Source organism: Hyla sarda, chromosome 5, assembly GCF_029499605.1.
Source record: "Hyla sarda isolate aHylSar1 chromosome 5, aHylSar1.hap1, whole genome shotgun sequence".
In the NCBI taxonomy this organism is placed as follows: domain Eukaryota; kingdom Metazoa; phylum Chordata; class Amphibia; order Anura; family Hylidae; genus Hyla; species Hyla sarda.
In genome coordinates this window covers 218,940,464-218,963,167 of record NC_079193.1, presented here as the reverse complement: position 1 = coordinate 218,963,167, position 22,704 = coordinate 218,940,464, and positions in this window count along the sequence as shown.

The following is a 22,704-nucleotide window of genomic DNA, read 5'->3' as shown; positions in this document are numbered from 1 at the left end:
TCAATCTGGTTGTGAAGTGGTTCATGAAGTGTTCGCCCCATTTGCAAGACATGCTAACAATGGGAAGGAAACTTTGCATGCACTCCAGCCACTCGTACACTGCAAAGCACACCTTCCTTGAGCTGCTGTGTCAGAATGGTATCCTCCAACATAGTCTGATTTGTGACATTGCCACACGTTGGAATTCCACCCTCTATAAATATTTGACTGACTGTATGAACAGAGAAAAGCCATCACCAATTTCTTGATGATCCAAGTAGATAGGGGGACACCCCTGTGTAACTTCAATGTGAACAAGTGGCAGCTCATACGTGACACATGTCGTTTGCTCAGGCCCTTTGGGGAAGTCCCCAGGATTCCGGGATGAACAACGTCATTCCACTGCTTCATTTCTTATAACATGTGTTGGAAACAATGGCTGGTCAGGGCACTGGAGACATAACACCTACATTTCACGGCCACATGAGCCGCGTGGGGACTGAACTGGAATGAGGGGGAGGGGAACAGTGGGGCACAGTTTAGGTTTTGCCAAATGGGTGGAGCTAAAAGGGTTATGAGGAAGGCGAGACAGAGGACCCACACACACCGTAGCAGTATGCAGTGGAGATGGAGGCAGGGAGACCCCCCGATTCACTAGCACAAATGGCATGACGCATGCTCACTTGATTGCCTAGTGACAGCCAAATTGTCATCATTCGGCAGGGGGATGACTTCTGGCTCTCCACCTTATTGGAACCTTGCTACCGCCACAAAATAGGGGCCTTTTTTACACCCACTGAGAGGGACGACAAACCGACCTACTACAGAGGCATCCTATGTAGTCAGTGGGCCGATGCCTATCAGTGCCATCGTCCATCCTCTCACAGGTCTGAATCGGGGGGCCCCTTGCGCTCACCTTCCGCTGCCATGGCTGCTGGGGAGGGGTGGGGTGGCAGGAGCAGCACCAGCTTCATCAGCAGCAGCATGAGTCTACAGTCGCTGATGATTACCTTTCTTCACCCGCATAGTGAAGAAACTCATCAGCAGCAGGTAGACCTGGAGCAGGACCTGAACCAGCAGTTGGTGGCATACCTTGACATGCCTATACCAACACACCTTGAAGATCCGCTGGACTTCTGGGCAAGCAAACTTGATTTGTGGCCGCAACTAGCAGAGTTTGCACTGGAAAAGCTGTCCTTCCTGGCCAGTAGTGTGCCATCAGAGCGGATGTTTAGTGTGGCGGGGACCATAGTCACCCCAAGGAGAACTTGTATGTCCACGAAAAATATGGAGAGACTGACCTTTGTGATAATGAATGAGGCATGAATCAGTCAGGATTTCCACGCACCAATGCCTGATGCATGAGAGTAGATTGATATGGTGCCACACACTTCACAAATATGGATAGTGCCAAACATATGCTCCCCAGTTACAATCATTACTCCGCATTAGACCTTTTTTCACCCACCTTCATCAATTGGTACTGGTATTGCCACCCACCACACCACTCTATCACCGGGTCACTTTCAGGACTCCTGATGCTGCTGCTGCCACCTCCACGCTGTGCCATTCAGCCACTAAATGGTCTCCTCATGCTTCAGCCTCCTCCAGGCTGTGCAATTCCGCCACTATATGGTCTCCTCATGCTTTACTTACCTCCAGGCTGTGCTATTCAGACACTGTATGGTCTCCTCATGCTTCAACCACCTCCAGGCTGTGCTATTCAGCCACTATATGGTCTATTCATGCTTCAGCCTCCTCCAGGCTGTGCAATTCAGCCACTATATGGTCTCCTCATGCTTTAATAACCTCCAGGCTGTGCCATTCAGACACTTAATGGTCTCCTCATGTTTCAGCCACCTCCCGGCTGTGCCATTCAGCCACTATATGATCTCCTTATAATGATGCCACCTCAGGGCTCTGTCATTGTGCCGCCATGTGACAAGTGACTCCTTGTTAGATTTGGTCCTTTGTACCTATACACCGGGGCCCAGGACACTAATACTTGGGAGTGTTAGCTAAAATTTCAATTTCAGAATCTTACATTTCAAAATCTTAAGTTTCCATGGGTTCCTCATGCTTCTGCCAACTCCAGGCTTTGCCATTCAGACACTATATGGTCTCCTCATGCTGCCACAAACTCCAGGTAGTCATTCAGCCACTATATGGTCTCCTCAAACTGATGCCACCTCAAGGCTCTGTCGTTGTGCCGCCCTGTGACATGTGACTCCTTGTTAAATTTTGTCCTTTGTACCCACACGTCAGGGCCCAGGACACTAAAACTTAGGAGTGTTAGCCAAAATTTTAATTTCAAAATCCTAAATTTCAATATCTAAATTTTAAATTTCAAAATCTTACTGTTACGCCGAGCGCTCCGGGTCCCCGCTCCTCCCCGGAGCGCTCGCTTCTCTCTCGCTACCGCAGCGCTCCGGGCAGCTCCACTGACCCGGTGCGCTGCGTTACCGTCTCCAGCCGGGATGCGATTCGCGATGCGGGTAGCGCCCGCTCGCGATGCGCATCCCGGCTCCCGTACCTGACTCGCTCTCCGTCTGTCCTGTCCCGGCGCGCGCGGCCCCGCTCCCTAGGGCGCGCGCGCGCCGGGTCTCTGCGATTTAAAGGGCCACTGCGCCGCTGATTGGCGCAGTGGTTCCAATTAGTGTGTTCACCTGTGCACTCCCTATTTATACCTCACTTCCCCTTCACTCCCTCGCCGGATCTTGTTGCCATTGTGCCAGTGAAAGCGTTTCCTTGTGTGTTCCTAGCCTGTGTTCCAGACCTCCTGCCGTTGCCCCTGACTACGATTCTTGCTGCCTGCCCCGACCTTCTGCTACGTCCGACCTTGCTTCTGTCTACTCCCTTGTACCGCGCCTATCTTCAGCAGTCAGAGAGGTTGAGCCGTTGCTAGTGGATACGACCTGGTCACTACCGCCGCAGCAAGACCATCCCGCTTTGCGGCGGGCTCTGGTGAAAACCAGTAGTGACTTAGAACCGATCCACTAGCACGGTCCACGCCAATCCCTCTCTGGCACAGAGGATCCACTACCTGCCAGCCGGCATCGTGACAGTAGATCCGGCCATGGATCCCGCTGAAGTTCCTCTGCCAGTTGTCGCCGACCTCACCACGGTGGTCGCCCAGCAGTCACAACAGATAGCGCAACAAGGCCAACAGCTGTCTCAACTGACCGTGATGCTACAGCAGCTACTACCACAGCTTCAGCAATCATCTCCTCCGCCAGCTCCTGCACCTCCTCCGCAGCGAGTGGCCGCTTCTGGTCTACGACTATCCTTGCCGGATAAATTTGATGGGGACTCTAAATTCTGCCGTGGCTTTCTTTCCCAATGTTCCCTGCACTTGGAGATGATGTCGGACCAGTTCCCTACTGAAAGGTCTAAGGTGGCTTTCGTAGTCAGCCTTCTGTCTGGAAAAGCTCTGTCATGGGCCACACCGCTCTGGGACCGCAATGACCCCGTCACTGCCTCTATACACTCCTTCTTCTCAGAAATTCGAAGTGTCTTTGAGGAACCTGCCCGAGCCTCTTCTGCTGAGACTGCCCTGTTGAACCTGGTCCAGGGTAATTCTTCCGTTGGCGAGTACGCCGTACAATTCCGTACTCTTGCTTCAGAATTATCCTGGAATAATGAGGCCCTCTGCGCGACCTTTAAAAAAGGCCTATCCAGCAACATTAAAGATGTTCTGGCCGCACGAGAAATCCCTGCTAACCTACATGAACTCATCCATCTTGCCACTCGCATTGACATGCGTTTTTCCGAAAGGCGTCAGGAGCTCCGCCAGGATATGGACTTTGTTCGCACAAGACGTTTTTTCTCCCCGGCTCCTCTCTCCTCTGGTCCCCTGCAATCCGTTTCTGTGCCTCCCGCCGTGGAGGCTATGCAGGTCGACCGGTCTCGCCTGACACCTCAAGAGAGGACACGACGCCGCATGGAGAATCTCTGTCTGTACTGTGCCAGTACCGAACACTTCCTGAAGGATTGTCCTATCCGTCCTCCCCGCCTGGAAAGACGTACGCTGACTCCGCACAAAGGTGAGACAGTCCTTGATGTCTACTCTGCTTCTCCACGTCTTACTGTGCCTGTGCGGATATCTGCCTCTGCCTTCTCCTTCTCTACTATGGCCTTCTTGGATTCCGGATCTGCAGGAAATTTTATTTTGGCCTCTCTCGTCAACAGGTTCAACATCCCAGTGACCAGTCTCGCCAGACCCCTCTACATCAATTGTGTAAACAATGAAAGATTGGATTGTACCATACGTTTCCGCACGGAGCCCCTTCTAATGTGCATCGGACCTCATCACGAGAAGATTGAATTTTTGGTCCTCCCCAATTGCACTTCCGAAATCCTCCTTGGACTACCCTGGCTTCAACTCCATTCCCCAACCCTGGATTGGTCCACTGGGGAGATCAAGAGTTGGGGGCCCTCTTGTTTCAAGGACTGCCTAAAACCGGTTCCCAGTACCCCTTGCCGTGACTCTGTGGTTCCCCCTGTAACCGGTCTCCCTAAGGCCTATATGGACTTTGCGGATGTTTTTTGCAAAAAACAAGCTGAGACTCTACCTCCTCACAGGCCTTATGATTGTCCTATTGACCTCCTCCCGGGCACTACTCCACCCCGGGGCAGAATCTATCCTCTGTCCGCCCCAGAGACTCTTGCTATGTCGGAGTACATCCAGGAAAATTTAAAAAAAGGCTTTATCCGTAAATCCTCCTCTCCTGCCGGAGCCGGATTTTTCTTTGTGTCCAAAAAAGATGGCTCTCTACGCCCTTGCATTGACTACCGCGGTCTTAATAAAATCACGATAAAGAACCGCTACCCTCTACCCCTCATCTCTGAACTCTTTGATCGCCTCCAAGGTGCCCACATCTTTACCAAACTGGACTTAAGAGGTGCTTATAATCTCATCCGCATCAGAGAGGGGGATGAATGGAAAACGGCATTTAACACTAGAGATGGACACTTTGAGTATCTGGTCATGCCCTTTGGCCTGTGCAACGCCCCTGCCGTCTTCCAAGACTTTGTTAATGAAATTTTTCGTGATCTCTTATACTCCTGTGTTGTTGTATATCTGGACGATATCCTGATTTTTTCTGCCAATCTAGAAGAACACCGCCAGCATGTCCGTATGGTTCTTCAGAGACTTCGTGACAATCAACTTTATGCCAAGATAGAGAAATGTCTGTTTGAATGCCAATCTCTTCCTTTCCTAGGATACTTGGTCTCTGGCCAGGGACTACAAATGGATCCAGACAAACTCTCGGCCGTCTTAGATTGGCCACGCCCCTCCGGACTCCGTGCTATCCAACGTTTTTTGGGGTTCGCCAATTATTACAGGCAATTTATTCCACATTTTTCTACCGTTGTGGCCCCTATCGTGGCTTTAACCAAAAAAAATGCCAATCCCAAGTCTTGGCCTCCTCAAGCGGAAGACGCCTTTAAACGGCTCAAGTCTGCCTTTTCTTCGGCTCCCGTGCTCTCCAGACCTGACCCATCTAAACCCTTCCTATTGGAGGTTGATGCCTCCTCTGTAGGAGCTGGAGCGGTCCTTCTACAAAAAAATTCTTCCGGGCATGCTGTTACTTGTGGTTTTTTTTCTAGGACCTTCTCTCCGGCGGAGAGGAACTACTCCATCGGGGATCGAGAGCTTCTAGCCATTAAATTGGCACTTGAGGAATGGAGGCATCTGCTGGAGGGATCAAGATTTCCTGTTATTATTTACACCGATCACAAGAACCTCTCCTATCTCCAGTCTGCCCAACGGCTGAATCCTCGCCAGGCCAGGTGGTCTCTGTTCTTTGCCCGATTTAATTTTGAAATTCACTTTCGGCCTGCCGATAAGAACATTAGGGCCGATGCTCTCTCTCGTTCCTCGGATGCCTCGGAAGTCGAACTCTCTCCGCAACACATCATTCCTCCTGACTGCCTGATCTCCACTTCTCCAGCCTCCATCAGGCAATCTCCTCCAGGAAAGACCTTCGTCTCTCCACGCCAACGCCTCGGAATCCTCAAATGGGGTCACTCCTCCCATCTCGCAGGTCATACAGGCATCAAGAAATCTGTGCAACTCATCTCTCGCTTCTATTGGTGGCCGACTCTGGAGACGGATGTCGTGGACTTTGTGCGAGCCTGCACTGTCTGTGCTCGGGATAAGACTCCTCGCCAGAAGCCCGCTGGTTTTCTTCATCCTCTGCCTGTCCCCGAACAGCCTTGGTCTCTGATTGGTATGGATTTTATTACAGACCTACCCCCATCCCGTGGCAACACTGTTGTTTGGGTGGTCGTTGATCGATTCTCCAAGATGGCACATTTCATCCCTCTTCCTGGTCTTCCTTCAGCGCCTCAGTTGGCTAAACAATTTTTTGTACACATTTTTCGTCTTCACGGGTTGCCCACACAAATAGTCTCGGATAGAGGCGTCCAATTCGTGTCAAAATTCTGGAGGGCTCTCTGTAAACAACTCAAGATTAAATTAAACTTTTCTTCTGCATATCATCCTCAATCCAATGGACAAGTAGAAAGAATTAACCAGGTCTTGGGTGATTATTTACGACATTTTGTTTCCTCCCGCCAGGATGATTGGGCAGATCTTCTACCATGGGCCGAATTCTCGTATAACTTTAGAGTCTCTGAATCTTCCTCCAAATCCCCATTTTTCGTGGTGTACGGCCGTCACCCTCTTCCCCCCCTCCCTACTCCCTTGCCCTCTGGTTTGCCCGCGGTAGATGAAGTGACTCGTGATCTTTCCACCATATGGAAAGAGACCCAAGTTTCTCTTTTACAGGCTTCATCTCGCATGAAAAAGTTTGCCGATAAGAAAAGAAGAGCTCCCCCCATTTTTGCTCCCGGAGACAAGGTATGGCTCTCCGCTAAATATGTCCGCTTTCGTGTCCCCAGTTACAAACTGGGTCCACGCTATCTTGGTCCCTTCAAAGTCTTGTGCCAAATTAATCCTGTCTCTTACAAACTTCTTCTTCCTCCTTCTCTCCGTATTCCTAATGCCTTTCATGTCTCTCTTCTTAAACCACTCATCATCAACCGTTTCTCTCCCAAATTAATTTCTCCCACTCCTGTCTCCGGTTCTTCTGACGTCTTCTCAGTGAAAGAGATACTGGCCTCCAAGACAGTCAGAGGAAAAAAGTTCTTTTTGGTGGATTGGGAGGGCTGTGGACCTGAAGAGAGATCCTGGGAACCTGAGGACAACATCCTAGACAAAAGTCTGCTCCTCAGGTTCTCAGGCTCTAAGAAGAGGGGGAGACCCAAGGGGGGGGGTACTGTTACGCCGAGCGCTCCGGGTCCCCGCTCCTCCCCGGAGCGCTCGCTTCTCTCTCGCTACCGCAGCGCTCCGGGCAGCTCCACTGACCCGGTGCGCTGCGTTACCGTCTCCAGCCGGGATGCGATTCGCGATGCGGGTAGCGCCCGCTCGCGATGCGCATCCCGGCTCCCGTACCTGACTCGCTCTCCGTCTGTCCTGTCCCGGCGCGCGCGGCCCCGCTCCCTAGGGCGCGCGCGCGCCGGGTCTCTGCGATTTAAAGGGCCACTGCGCCGCTGATTGGCGCAGTGGTTCCAATTAGTGTGTTCACCTGTGCACTCCCTATTTATACCTCACTTCCCCTTCACTCCCTCGCCGGATCTTGTTGCCATTGTGCCAGTGAAAGCGTTTCCTTGTGTGTTCCTAGCCTGTGTTCCAGACCTCCTGCCGTTGCCCCTGACTACGATTCTTGCTGCCTGCCCCGACCTTCTGCTACGTCCGACCTTGCTTCTGTCTACTCCCTTGTACCGCGCCTATCTTCAGCAGTCAGAGAGGTTGAGCCGTTGCTAGTGGATACGACCTGGTCACTACCGCCGCAGCAAGACCATCCCGCTTTGCGGCGGGCTCTGGTGAAAACCAGTAGTGACTTAGAACCGATCCACTAGCACGGTCCACGCCAATCCCTCTCTGGCACAGAGGATCCACTACCTGCCAGCCGGCATCGTGACACTTACATTTCATTTATCTCCTTATGCTTCTGCCAACTCCAGGCTGTGCCATTCAGACACTATATGGTCTCCTCATGCTTCAGCCACCTCCAGGCTGTGCCATTCAGACACTATATGACACTATATGGTCTCCTCATGTTTTCACCACCTCCAGACTGTGGCATTCAGCCAATTTATGGTTTACTGATGCTGCTGGGCCTGGGACATTACCTACACATATTTTATGGTAGCACTAGCTAACATAATTCTTCAATTTCAATTTTAAAATTCATCTTTTAATCTTAGGGATTGTGAAGCCCTAGTGCCTACTCATGCTGCCGCCTGCTCCAGGCTGTGTCATTCAGCAACTATATGGTTTAGTGATGCTGCTGGGCCTGGGACATCACCTTAAATTCCGATTCCAGGCTGTGTCATTCTGCAAGATTGTGGTCTCCTCATGCTGCTGCCACCTTTAGGCTCTGTCATTGTGCCACCATGTGACTACTTGTTAGATTGGGTTTTGTAGTCATACAGTATTAGTTCAGAGTAAACACCGGGACATTAAACTTTGGAATCTAATAAAAAATCTATGTAATCTTTACTGAGGCCCTATTGTCATTGACTTCATATTACCTGTGGAATTGTCACAAGAATACAATTAAACAGATTGGAGCGATAACAATGAACATTAACTGATTAAATGAAATATTCACACTTTCATAGTCAGGGGGGCACTGAGAGGCAGGGGCTGGAACAGGTGGTATCTTGCCTGGCGGAGGAGTGCCAACTCGATGCTCACCAGAATGGGAACCCATTTTTTAAAATAAATTCTAAATAAATTAAATAAAAATGAGATGAAAATTTTTTTTTTATCCTCTTCAATTTCCACATCATATGCTCTCCCTGCTGCCACATCAATGCTCTGCAGCAGTGATTCTAATAGGTTTGCCTGTAATCTGCATGTCATACTGAATAACAGTATTATTTCACTAAAACAGCACACTCCCTATGCATGTTAGAACAAAGTAAACTGTTCTACACCCCTATTGAGGCTCTCTGTATAAATAGCCATTTTTAATACATATTCGCTGCAAATAAATTCAACCCAAAACAAATTTATTCCTCAGCAGCTATATAACAGCGTGTATATATATTTAGCCAGGCAGTATTTCTTCTCCCCTGAATGATTTGTCCCCCACATTCAAAGAGGCACTTGTGTGTCATCCCACATCACCAGGTCACAAGGGGTCCTGTCCCAGCTGACAATTGGCTGATCAGGTCGTCACTCCTGCTTATCTATGAAGGTGAGGGCCAGAGTATGGTTTCCAGTTTGGTTAGTTGAGGAGTGAGAGTTGGGACCTGTACAAAAGATAATGGGGGATCCCAGCAGTGGGACGCCCCGTGATCAGACACTTATTCCGTATCCACAGCATAGGTAAGTTAAGTTGTGTTTCCAGGATTACCCCTTTAAAGTCTTTTTACATAGGCGTTGTCCACTTTGAACAATTTATTTTTTGTAAAGATCCCGACAGGAGGCAGATCACATGGTGTCCTGCTGCTAAAATCCCCATTGATCAGCTCAGCTATAATCCATGAGGAACCCAACAAGTGTTCTATTCCCTGGAGCACCACCACAGGTCAAAAGAAACATAAAAAATGTGTCCTCATAACAAGAGTTGTTCTTTGTAGCTACTCTGGCTAACACATTGGATCCTGAAATAGAGGATTTGAAAATTTGCCTCACCACATTTTACAATACGTTTTTTTTTTACTTATAAGTGATATGTAGTCCTTAGGAATAGTACATAGCAAGGTAAACAGCACTCACAAAGACACTTGCAAAACCTTTATATATCTTACAAAATATGTTTATTCTTTTTTATTTTCTAATAAGAGATTGAACTTTATATTGTTTTACTTTCCTTTATAGTTACGCAATAAAGCATATAATTTGTAATGTTGCTATAATGTTAAGTTCTATTGGTAAAAAACAATAAAAACTGCTGTATGCTTAAAGTTGAAAAAAAAAGAAAAAAATCTCCTGACCAGACTACACAGGCTGTAATATTTAGATAAAAATATCAGCTGTAAAAAAAAAGCTAAATTAATCCAACTTCTTTTGATTGTTGATGCCCCACTGTTTTATGCCTGGAACAACATTGCAGATGCATCAGTCATTTATAAATTATTCATTCACAGTTATTTTAGCAGTTCAGTTTTCCTGCATTTCACAAAGGGACTTCTGAAAAGATAAAGGGAGTAATGGCACAGCCCTTTTGACATTTACTTTAAAAAAAATAATTCATTTTTTTAAAACATGAAAAACTCATTAAATAATTTTGACATCTCTATTTAGGAAATGTATAGTAAATTCTTACCTTTTTAACTTCATAGTAGCTTCAACAGGTTTTTTTCTCTGCTATCAAGACTTTATTGCCTTAAAGTAAAGGTATTCCAGCATTTTAAAAAATTTATATATTGCCAAAGTTGTGAAAAAAAAGAAAGAAGTAAAAGTACTCTTAATTACCACTGGTCCCCCACTGCTCCTCCATAGCTTTCATGCAAGTTCATCCAGTAGCCCGAAGCCTATATCTTCAGATGCAAGACCTGTCTGCTCAGTTAGTCCTGTCCTCTCTCGGCCAGTGGTTGGAGTGTGCAGGTCCTCCTCAGAGCACTCCAAAAAGCAGAAAGTAAGAAACAGGAAAAAGCCAAACGAAACTGTGGGGGACCAGCAGGGCACCATAGGGAGGTAAATATAGTGTCATGACCAACTGGCCCATCCATCCTAAGTGATGGATCAACAACTTGGAGCCGGTCCTTGCCTGCGCTTAAGTGCAGTGGCGTAAAAACAAATAATATACATAGTCGGTCACAGGCCAGATACAGAAATGGAAAATTACTAGGCAACCAAATATACCATACAGGATACAAATACTAACAGGGCAGAATAAAAACAGGCAAACTGATCAGGAACAAAGGACACTATTCACAAACAGATCCAAGTACAAAGGAAAAAGATCAGATTAACCAAACAGGATATAAATATAGAACACTGTTAACACTAGCAAGACTAACCCAGTGTGAACACAGACAAAGCAGAACCAACAAACATAATCCTAAAACCGACTAATGTAACACAGACTAAAATACAAGTAGCATGCTCAATAACAAGATAGATAGAAGGTAAATGCTCAAGCAGACATAGTAGCATAATTGCACAAAGAGTATTGCACTAATAGACATCATAGTATTGCACTCAATGACCAGCACTGAATGCAGGAGAAGTCTGTCTTAAAATAGACACGCCTGAGTTCTCAATCGTCCAGAGCATTAACTATTCCTTATCCAGGGAGAATAGAAAACTGCTCTGAACATCCTTGTGTGTGAATACACACCTAAACAGAAAAATACAAAAACAAATAAACGGACATCACATTTAGATGTTTTTTCCCCCACAAACACAGCAACTTATTAATTTGTTCAAAATTCCAGAATATCTTTTCAAGATATATTGTTGATAATTAATATTTACAGAGATTTTTTACATAATGTTCGTTAAACTGTTGTGTTTTTATTCCTTTTTTTTTTTTTAAATGAATCAACAACCAATCAATCCTGTTTCCTTCTGCACAATTCTTAGCTCCACTGTGTTGACTTGGGCAGGGTCAGCAGAGGATAGAAGATTTTATTGCTTTGCTTTACCGTTCAGCCTAACTAAGGCAGGATAGCAACACTATACATTGTACATAACTATAAGGTTCATGAATATAAGGTTCATCTTGAATGCCCAAAATATGTTGGCTCTGGAGGAGCTTGATATCAAAGAGTGTACCCGTTATGAACATACTAAAACTGCACCTAATAGATTTACATATACACATGTGTAATCTGCAAACCTATTTGGTCACTGAAAAAAGAAAGGTGCCTATAGTATTACATGGTTGCAATAGAGATAATATAGTTCACATTGATGTAACTTTGCAAAATTCCAGACAATTTTGTATAAACTTCAAAAACTTAATTTCACATTTTCTTCAATATGATTTCTCGTTGATCATTTCTAATATTAGATATTAGATCCTAGAATTGGCTTGGGTTCCCAATATATATATATATATATATATATATATATATATATATACTCATTGACAAAATAAATGAAATCACCCAGATGGGATTTGCTAAAATTCGACATGCAGTTATGCAGTTATGCCTCTCTACAAAAAGGTTCTCAGAGGCTACTTTTGGGTAGCAGAGCTCTTGGTAAAAGATCGTTGACTGATTGCTCTATAAAGCTTTCAAGGCACAGTTGACAGACTTTGATGGTGGCACATAATTGGACTGAGAGAAGCAGGATGGTAATTTCAACAAATTCCCTGCCATCTAGGCTATTTTGACCAAGCTGTGATCAGGATATGAGTGCAGTGGTTACATAATGGTATGCACACTGCAAACAGGTTACAGATGGCCCAGACAGACCACCAGTAGAAAGGATTGATTGATTCACCAAAAAGCATGAACAGCTCCCATAGTTTCCTTTCCCACCATCGAGACACAGGTGGCACCTTCATTACACACCTCTGTTTTTGCCCAGACCATTTTTTAGGTGCTTAACAGATGGAAATTTGGTGGAATGGCACTCATTTTGTGCCCTGCCATTGACAGCAATTCACCATCACTTGCTTGCAGTGGCGTAATGCACGAGAAACCCGGACTGCTACAGACTGCAAACATATAATTTCCTTGGTCTGCCGGGTCACCAGATTTATTACTCATGAACTACAGGATCTACAGGCCCATCTGCAAGAGAGAGAAACCAGGTCACACACCAAAGAGTCAGAAGACAGAATCAGTGCAGTAAAGGAAAGCAGTGTAAGAACCAGGAGAATACTTTCTTTACAGGCACCTTTGTGTATTAAGTACAGCCCACTGCAAAAAGGTTGGATATTAAGCCAGGCCCCTGATTGTCTCAGCATCCTGCTACACAGATAGGCCAACCAGGCCTCCCCACTCTGAGACTGGTCGTCATGGCAACCCAGCAATAAAAACAACAAGTTGGATGAGAGTCTGTAACAACAAGTAAGATGTGAGTCTGTAACAGAGATAGTAGTAGTAGAAGTAACAATGTGTTAACACTTTCCAGGATTTTTTTTAAAGCAATACTGCAATGCTATTCTTGCTGTTGAAACTACTAAAAGCCCAGTGGGATTTGTTAGTATTCATGTGAAAATGGATCCATTATAGTTGTCATGGCTCCATTATGAATGAAAGTCAAAACACTATCATGAACAGGGCCGTAACAAGCATGGAGGAATTCTCCTAGAGGGTACTTAATACTCTTTGTGATTCAGATCCTTTGAAGGACTATTTCCAGAAAGCATAAACACCCTTAAAATACCTGTATTCTTTATTATCTCAAGTTTCCCAGAAAAAAGGTTTAATTACTTTACTTTTACATCTACAAGCCATTTCTTGCCTTAGTCATCTTTCTATAAAAAGACTACTTATTTGCAATTTCATATTGTGATATGAAAAGGAAACAATTTCAATTTAAGATGTAAAATTCAAGTTGGGGGGGATGCAGAAACAGTGTGCAATAAAAGTACCTTTTTGGCCTTAAGCTGTAGATAAATTGTGAGTTGTGGGCTGATGTAGTTAAACAACAGCTGTTCAGATTTAAAATAGAATTCTGGAAAAGATCCCCAAAAGATAACACCTCTGAAGTTTAAGCATTTACCTTGATACATCTGCTATTAGCAACCACAGGAAATCCGGGCAGACAGTCTTTTACAGGTTGCGTTTCACAATTATTCTTTTCATTCTAAAAATACAGAGATTTACTCCCTTTAGCATGCTTTAAAATCTCACCTTTTGGGGGGAGGGTGGGGGTGTCCTTATGATTCCAGATGACCATGGGTGTCTTTCTAGAGAATTTGAGCAGGAGTGCAGATAAACAAATAGCTGTAGTTAAGAACTGAAAACGGCAAGACTAGTACCTTCAGTAGTATACAACTTTATTCTACAACCTTTATGCTCATTCTGTGCAACAGTAGTTGAAGAGATTTACACCCAATAAAATGTAAACTTATTTATTTTGGTACATTTATTAAACTGTGACTTTTACTGCCAGAATGAAACACCGTAACACTTCCAATGATTTTATGAATCTGCAAAACATTGTTGGTTAAAAAATGTCTTAGGTGAATAATAAAAGCTTCTATTTCCTAGCTTCAAGATGTAGCTTTCTTTTAATTGTGCGGTCTATGGAGGTATAGGAAACACTGTAATCAGCATAAAACAAGATACTGTAAACACTGTAATAATTCAGGTTGTCCTTATTCTCAGTTCATCTGAAGATTAAAGCTACAACAGTTTAGAATTCTCTTAGCACTCAGCATAAAATGAACCTTTTTTATTCGCCAGGGCTGATTGGACAGTTTTACATGTTATACATACTCAAATAAAACCTATATTTATTTAAAAAAAAATTACAAAATTGAAACTGCAAAGATGAAAAATATCCACAAGAAAGAGGTCAGCAAACATTAACATCACTGAGTCAAATGGCTTGAGTGCAAGGGATAATAATATGTGTAACCCTTTTAAATGTGCACATACAGGTGAAAATCGAAAAATTTGAATATCGTGCAAAGTTAATTTATTTCAGTAAAGCAACTTAAAAGGTGAAACTAATATATGAGAGAGACTCATTACATACAAAGCAAGATAGTTCAAGCGGTGATTTGTCATAATTGTGATGATTATGGCTTACAGCTCATGAAAACCCCCAAGCCCCAATATATTATATGATTTGGGAGCCATGTCATCTGCTGGTGTTGGTCCACTGTGCTTCATTAAGTTCAGGGTCAACGCATCCGTCTACCAGGAGATTTTTCTTTTAAGTTGCATTAATGAAATACAATGGACTTTTGCACGATATTCAAATTTTTCAAGTTTCACCTGTAGAGTATCATCAAAGACTATGACAAAGACTTGTCAAATCCTGTGGAGAAAAAAAGTGTTGCAGTTGCCCATAACAACCAATCATTCATTTTAAATACATCTGATTGGTTGCTATGGGCAACTGTGCCACTTTTCCTCTACACAGGTTTTATTAAATCTTCCCCTATGTCCCTATTCTAAAATCTTTTTTTTATTCTCAAAGCATGTAAAAGGAAGATTGAGGCATCTCTAAAATAATTAAAAATTAACATTTAGTTTTTACAGCTCCCATGCAAACTATACATTTCCATGGTAATAGACAACAAATTGTGTAGTCTGATCCTGCAATCAACTAGTGCAGTGGTTCTTAACCTTGTTGGAGGTACTGAACCCCACCAGTTTCATATGCGCATTCACCGAACCCCTCTTAACCTCTTAAGGACCAAGGACGTTCTGGAACGTCCCCGCACCCTGGGCTTTAAGGACCAAGGACGTTCCAGAATGTCCTGGTGTTTCTCCGGTCTCTGCCGCGCGCCGGGCAGAGATCAGAATGGCATGTCTGCTGATATCCTTCAGCAGGCATGCCGTGCAAAATCACGCAAGCGATATTCGGCGATTCGGGTCACTTGTGACCCAATGACCCGGTAATAAATGGTGATCGGCGGTGTACAATTCACCGCCAATCACCTGCCATTGCTGGGGAGCGGTGACAATACTGTCACCGCCCCAGCAATGCTGCTATTGGCCGGCAATCGTCCGGCCAATAGCAGAGCGGCAAAGGAGGGGTTAACGGCTACTTCCTGCTGCTGCACCCGTTCTTTTCGTTCAGTCAGCGGGTGCAGCAGTGAGAAGAAGCGGTGGTCCCCCCTCGGAGCCGGAGCCCCCTCAGGAGCCGTAGAATAGGGAAACCTGATTGCAGGGACAGGTAGGAGTTAATATGTTAAAAAAAGTTCTATAAAAGTTTAAAAAAAAGTACCCCCCCCTCTGACCCCCTGATAGGTCCCCCAGGGTCCTATTAGGGTCTGATCCCTGATCCCGGGTCCTATTAGGGGTTCAGGGAGCTGCGTGCGCCATCCCCTTTTTTTTGGGCCGCAGCTTTTTATTAAAAAAATCCCCCCCTGACCCCCTAATAGGTCCCCCAGGGTCCTATTAGGATCTGATCCCTTACCCCGGGTCCTATTAGGGGTTCAGGGGGCTGCGTTTGCCACCCCTTTTTTTTTTGGGCCGCAGCTTTTTTTTTTTTCCTATTACTGTTATACACTTTTTACACCAAGCACCACACAGTACATACTTCCCCGCCCCCCCTGCACACACCTCCTCCCCCCCGCCACTGCCCCAGGCGAGGCCACGCACCCCCCATGAGAGTAACCCAGTGGCCGACACTAGTGCGAGTGGCAATGCTGCTCGTAATAGGAGTCCGGCCCCCCAGACAACTGCACCGGCGATCTTCGGCGATTCGGGTCATTCGGGTCACTTGTGACCCGATGACCCGGCAGTAAATGGTGATCGGCGGTGTGCAATTCACCGCCAATCACCTGCCAAGCATTTTCGGTAAATTTTTTTTTTTTTTTACTTATGCAAAAGTCGTGAAACCCCTTTGGGGTATTAAGACTTTACCCCTTGTTACGTTCCCCAAGGGGTCTAGTTTCCAAAATATAATGCCATGTTTTTTGTTTTTTTTTGCTGTCTTGGCACCATAGGGGCTTCCTAAATGCGGCATGCCCCCAGAGCAAAATTTGCTTCCAAAAAGCCAAATGTGACTACTCCTCTTCTGAGACCTGTAGTGCGCCAGCAGAGCACTTTTCACCCCCACATGGGGTGTTTTCTGAATCGGGAGAAATTGGGCTTCAAATTTTGGGGGGTATTTTCTGCTTTTACTCTTTGTAAAAATGAAACATTTTTGGGAAACCAAGCATTTTAGGTAACATTTTTTTTATCTTTTTAAACATATGCAAAAGTCGTGAAACCCCTGTGGGTTATTAAGGTTCACTTTACCCCTTGTTACGTTCCCCAAGGGGTCTAGTTTCCAAAATATAATGCTATGTGTTTTTTTTTGCTGTCCAGGCACCATAGGGGCTTCCTAAATGCGGCATGCCCCCAGAGCAAAATTTGCTTCCAAAAAGCCAAATGTGACTACTCCTCTTCTGAGACCTGTAGTGTGCCAGTAGAGCACTTTTCACCATCATATGGGGTGTTTTCTGAATCGTGAGAAATTGGGCTTCAAATTTTGTGGGGTATTTTCTGCTATTACCCTTTTTAAAAATGTAACATTTTTGAGAAAACAAGCATTTTATGTAAAAAATGTTTTATTTTTTATTTTTTTTTTACATTTGCAAAAGTCATGAAACACCTGTGGGGTATTAAGGCTCACTTAATTCCTTGTTACATTCCCCAAGGGGTCTAGTTTCCAAAATGGTATGCCATGTGTTTTTTTTTTTTTTTTTGCTGTTTTGGCACCCTAGGGGCTTCCTAAAGGTGACATGAACCATTTCAGAAAAATGTTCTCTCCAAAATCCCCTTGTCGCTCCTTCCCTTCTGAGCCCTCTACTGCGCCCGCCGAACAATTTACATAGACATATGAGGTATGTGCTTACTCGAGAGAAATTGGGCTACAAATACCAGTAAAAATTTTCTCCTTTTACCCCTTGCAAAAATTCAAAAATTGGTCTACAAGAACATGCGAGTGTAAAAAATGAAGATTTTGAATTTTCTCCTTCACTTTGCTGCTATTCCTGTGAAACACCTAAAGGGTTAAAACACTTATTGAATGTCATTTTGAATACTTTCGGGGGTGTAGTTTTTATAATGGGGTCATTTATGGGGTATTTCTAATATGAAGACCCTTCAAATCCACTTCAAAACTGAACTGGTCACTGAAAAATTGTGATTTTGAAAATTTTGTGAAAAATTTGAAAATTGCTGCTGAATTTCTCTGGTGTCTTCCAAAAGTAAAAACTCATCAATTTTATGATGCAAACATAAAGTAGACATATTGTATATGTGATCCCAATTTTTTTGGGGGGAATATCCATTTTCCTTACAAGCAGAGAGCTTCAAAGTTAGAAAAATGCAAAATTTTCATTTTTTTAAATCAAATTTGGGGATTTTTCACCATGAAAGGATGCAAGTTACCTCAAAATTTTACCACTCGGAATCAGAATGATAACTAAAAGCATTCCAGAGTTATTAATGTTTAAAGTGACAGTGGTCAGATGTTCAAAAAACGCTCTGGTCCTAAGGTGTAAAATGGCCTGGTCCTTAAGGGGTTAATTGGAAAAATAAAATTAGATTTTTTCAAATTCAAAACATAGAAGGTATATATTTCAGTATATATTTATACATATGTGCACAAAATGAACCAAACCATTAAGAACAAAGTACAAAACCATGAAAACATGAGTTTCACGCAAAAACAAAAACATAATGAACATTTACTGCAAATCAGTGTGACTTCTGCTGTTGTCTTTCAGCGACCAGTTCAGAAATGCGTGGCTTTACCTTGGCAAGTGCCACTCTCATGTCATTTTCACAACAATGGCAGTGTTCCCCCACATTAGGCAGGCAGTGTTCCCCCACATTAGGCAGGCAGTGTTCCCCCACATTAGGCAGGCAGTGTTCCCCCCACATTAGGCAGACAGAGTTCCCCCACATTAGGCAGGCAGTGTTCCCCCACATTTGGCAGGCAGTGTTCCCCCACATTAGGCAGGCAGTGTTCCCCCACATTAGGCAGGCAGTGTTCCCCCACATTAGACAGACAGTGTTCCCCCACATTAGGCAGGCAGTGTTCCCCCACTTTAGGTTGGCCGTGTTCCCCCACAATAGGTTGGCAGTGTTCCCCCACATTAGGTAGGCAGTGTCCCCCCACATTAGGCAGACAGAGTTCCCACACATTAGGCAGGCAGTGTTCCCCCACATTAGGCAGACAGAGTTCCCCCACATTAGGCAGGCAGTGTTCCCCACATTAGGCAGGCAGTGTTCCCCCACATTAGGCAGGCAGTGTTCCCCCACATTAGGCAGGCAGTGTTCCCCCACATTAGGCAGACAGAGTTCCCCCACATTAGGAAGGCAGTGTTCCCTACATACAGTGTTCCTCCACATTAGGCAGGCAGTGTTCCCCCACATTAGGCAGGCAGTGTTCCCCCACATTATATAGCCTGCGGACCTCCAGATGTTGCAAAACTACATCTCCCAGCATGCCCGGACAGCCAACGGTGTGTTGGTATGGGCATGTCAAGGTATGCCACCACCTGCTGGTTCAGGTTCTGCTCCAGGTCTACCTGCTGCGGATGAGTTGCTTCCCTATGTGGGTGAAGAAAGGTACTCCTCAGCGACTGTAGACTCATGCTGCTGGTGATGGAGCTGGTACTGCTCCAGCCACGCCACCCCTCCCCAGCAGTCATGGCAGTGGAAGGTGAGTGCAGAGGGCCCCCCGATTCAGAGCTGCGAGAGGATGGACGATGGCGCTGATTGGCATCGGCAAACTGACTGCATAGGATGCCTCTGTAGTAGGTCAGTTTGTTCTCCCTGTCAGTGGGTGTAAAATAGACTCCTATTTTGTAGCGGTAGCAAGGGTCCAATAAGGTGGAGAGCCAGAAGTCATCTGGCTACCGAATGGTGACAATTCGGCTGTCAATAGGCAAGCAAGTGAGCATGCATCATGCCATTTGTGCAAGTGAATCGGAGGGACTTCCTGCCTCTCTACACTGTATACTGCCACAGTGTGTCTGGGTCCTCTGTCTCGCCTTCCTCATAACCCTCTAGCTCCTCTGGCTGCTCCTGCTCCTCCTCTCCTGTCAGATTAGTAGAAGAACAGCCCATTTGGCTAAACTTAAAGTGTGCTCCACTGTGCCCCTCCCCCTCCTCTTCCAGTTCAGCCCCCACAGGGCTCATGTGGCTGTTAGATGTAGGAGCCACGTCTCCAGTGTCCTGACCAGCCATCATTTCCAACACATGTAAGAAATGAAGCAGTGAAATGACGTTGTTCATCCCGTAATCCTGGCGATTTACTAATATTGTGGCTTCCTCAAAGGGCCCGAGCAAACAGCAGGTGTCACGAATGAGCTGCCACTGGTTGACATTGAAGTTACAAATGGATCATGAAGTAATCTGTGATGGCTTTTCTCTGTTCATACAGTCGGTCCAACATATGGAGGGTAGAATTCCAACGTGTGGCAACGTCACAAATCAGACTATGTTGGGGGATACCGTTCTGATGCTGCAGCTGAAGGAGGGTATTCATTGTAGTGTACTAGTGGCTGAAGTGCATTGCAAAGTTTCCTTCCCATTGTTAGGATGTCTTGAAAATGGGGGAACACTTCAGAAACCACTTCACAACCAGATTGAACATGTGTGCCATGCAGGGCGCATGGCTCAGCCTTCCCAGTTGCAGCGCATGCAAGATGTTCTTCCCATTGTCAGTCACCATGGTTCCCATTTCCAGTTTTCGTGGAGTAAGCGATGCTCCGCTTTCTTTACTAATGACTTTTAGCAGTTCCTCCCCTGTGTGACTTCGTTCGCCAAGGCAAAACATGTGAAGAACAGCGTGACACCGCCGTACCCTGCATACATGGTATGCTGAAGGGCCCCTGAGACTTGTCTGGACAGTGGAGGCTGAGGACACGGTGGAGGATGAGGAGGCGGAGTCGCACACTGTCACAGGACCAACGGCCTGAAAGCGTGGAGGAGGAAGCGGCGTGACCTGTCCAAATTGGTGTTGTGGCTGTGCAGGAACCACATTCACCCAGTGAGCCGCAAAGGACATGTATTGTCACTGACCATAGTTACAGCTCCAGACTTCAGCGCTGCCGTGCACTTTGGTACACACCGACAGGCTCATGGACTGGCCCACCTTCTTTTCCACAAAATTGTGCAGTGCTGGTACTGCCTTCTTCGCAAATAAATGACGGCTTGGCACTCTCTACCTCAGCTCGGCACAAGCCATCAGTTCTCTGAAAGGTGCAGAGTCCATCACTTGACACAGAAGGGACTGCAGCACCACCAACTTGGACAGGAGCACATTCAGCTTCTGCGCTGATGGATGAGTGGGCGCATACTGTTGCCTCTTGAACAAGGCTTCGCCGATGGATTGTTGGCGTAATGACTGACTAAAAGTTGGAGGAGCAGGAGCGTCTGGAGCAACAGAAGGAGGGTATGACACACAGCTCCCTTCAGCTGAGGTGGTGGAGTGTTGCTGAAAGCCCTGAAAGAGGGAGCAACGTGCCACTGAGTGATGCAGCAGGCTGGACCACTACATCGGAGCCACGGTTCCCCGAGGCCACTATGATGGCGCAGCATATGTTGACGCAGGGCCATGGTGCCAACATTGGGACCCAGGCCACGCCTCACCTTCTGCCAACATATCTTGCATGTGGCTATGTTAACCTCCTCCGGATGCTTGATGAAAAACTGCTACACCGCCGAGTAGCTGATTTTTCCACCAACAGTCCATACTAATTGACTGCTACTGCCGCTGTCTCCAGGAAGCCCTGTTCCACAACCTCCCGGGAAGCTAGGCTGCCGAGAAGCAAGTGGTCTCCCTGGGGCACGTTTGGCTCCAGAATTTCCACTTCTGCCACCATGCTGACTGCCAACCATGCTACCACCTCTCTGGCTCAGCTGCTGCCTCACAGGCAAGCTGAAACTATCTTCTCCTGATGATGATGAAGCCCCTTCTGCACCCGACTCCCAATTGCGATCGGCTTCATTATCATCAACAAGTGTCTGCACGTCACTGATGTCCTACTCAGGTTCCTTAACAGTGTCTGCTTCAGGACCCTGAATGCTGGCAACACCGCCTCCCACGTCACTCTACTCATCACTACTTTTCCGGCTAGCGGGGGAAGGGGCAGATGTCTCCTCCACTTCTTGGCTGGGCAGTATCTGCTGACTGTCCTCTATTAGGTCGTCCTCACTGAATGGTGGAGCTGAACCGGCAGTATAAGATACTTCTTCAGGGGAGGGAACAGCATAGGACAGAGGCAATTGGAGGACAGGGACTGATCCCGGGCCATGTCAACTGAGGGTTGAGTCTGAGGAACCCACCGACTGTTGACTGGGGGTATCAGATGTCACTTGTGATGAAGTGGATGACCGTGTTAACCAATCGAGACATTACCGCTAGCTGATAACGGGATCTCAGGCCTCTTGCTGCAACTCCTGCTGCCACTCTCCCCTAGTCTGCTGTGACCTCTGCCTGATGAATGTAGGCCTCTGCCACTCCTCTGTGCCCGTCCTGTCCTCTGTGCCCACTTCTCTGCCTGACATACTTAGTGCGTAAATGAGGGGAGTACAATACGCTTCACTACGCTTAAAACAGCATTTGTCTAGAACAGCAGCAGGTGATTACTTTTGGCTGTCTTTTCACAGTATCTAGGCCCTTGACAGATTAACAGGTACAAAATAGTACACTGCTTAGATGTAGGTATGTGGTATGCACTTATAGGGGCAGAAAAATGTGCTACAGTACACTTAAAAAATGCATTTTTGCACAACACCAGCAGTTCACAACAGTGCTGCAGCACACAGTCGCTATTGAGTAAAACACCAGCCAGTGATTACTTTTGGCTGTCCTTTCACAGTATGTAGGCCCTTGACAGATTAACAGGTACAAAATAGTACACCACTTAGATGTAGGTATGTGGTATGCACTTATGAGGGGAGAAAAATGCGCTACAGTACACTCAAAAAACGTATTGGAGTAAAATACCAGCTGGTGATTACTATTGGCTGTCCTTTCACAGTATGTAGGCCCTTGACAGATTGACAGGTACAAAATTGTACACCACTTAGATGTAGGTATGTGGTATGCACTTATGA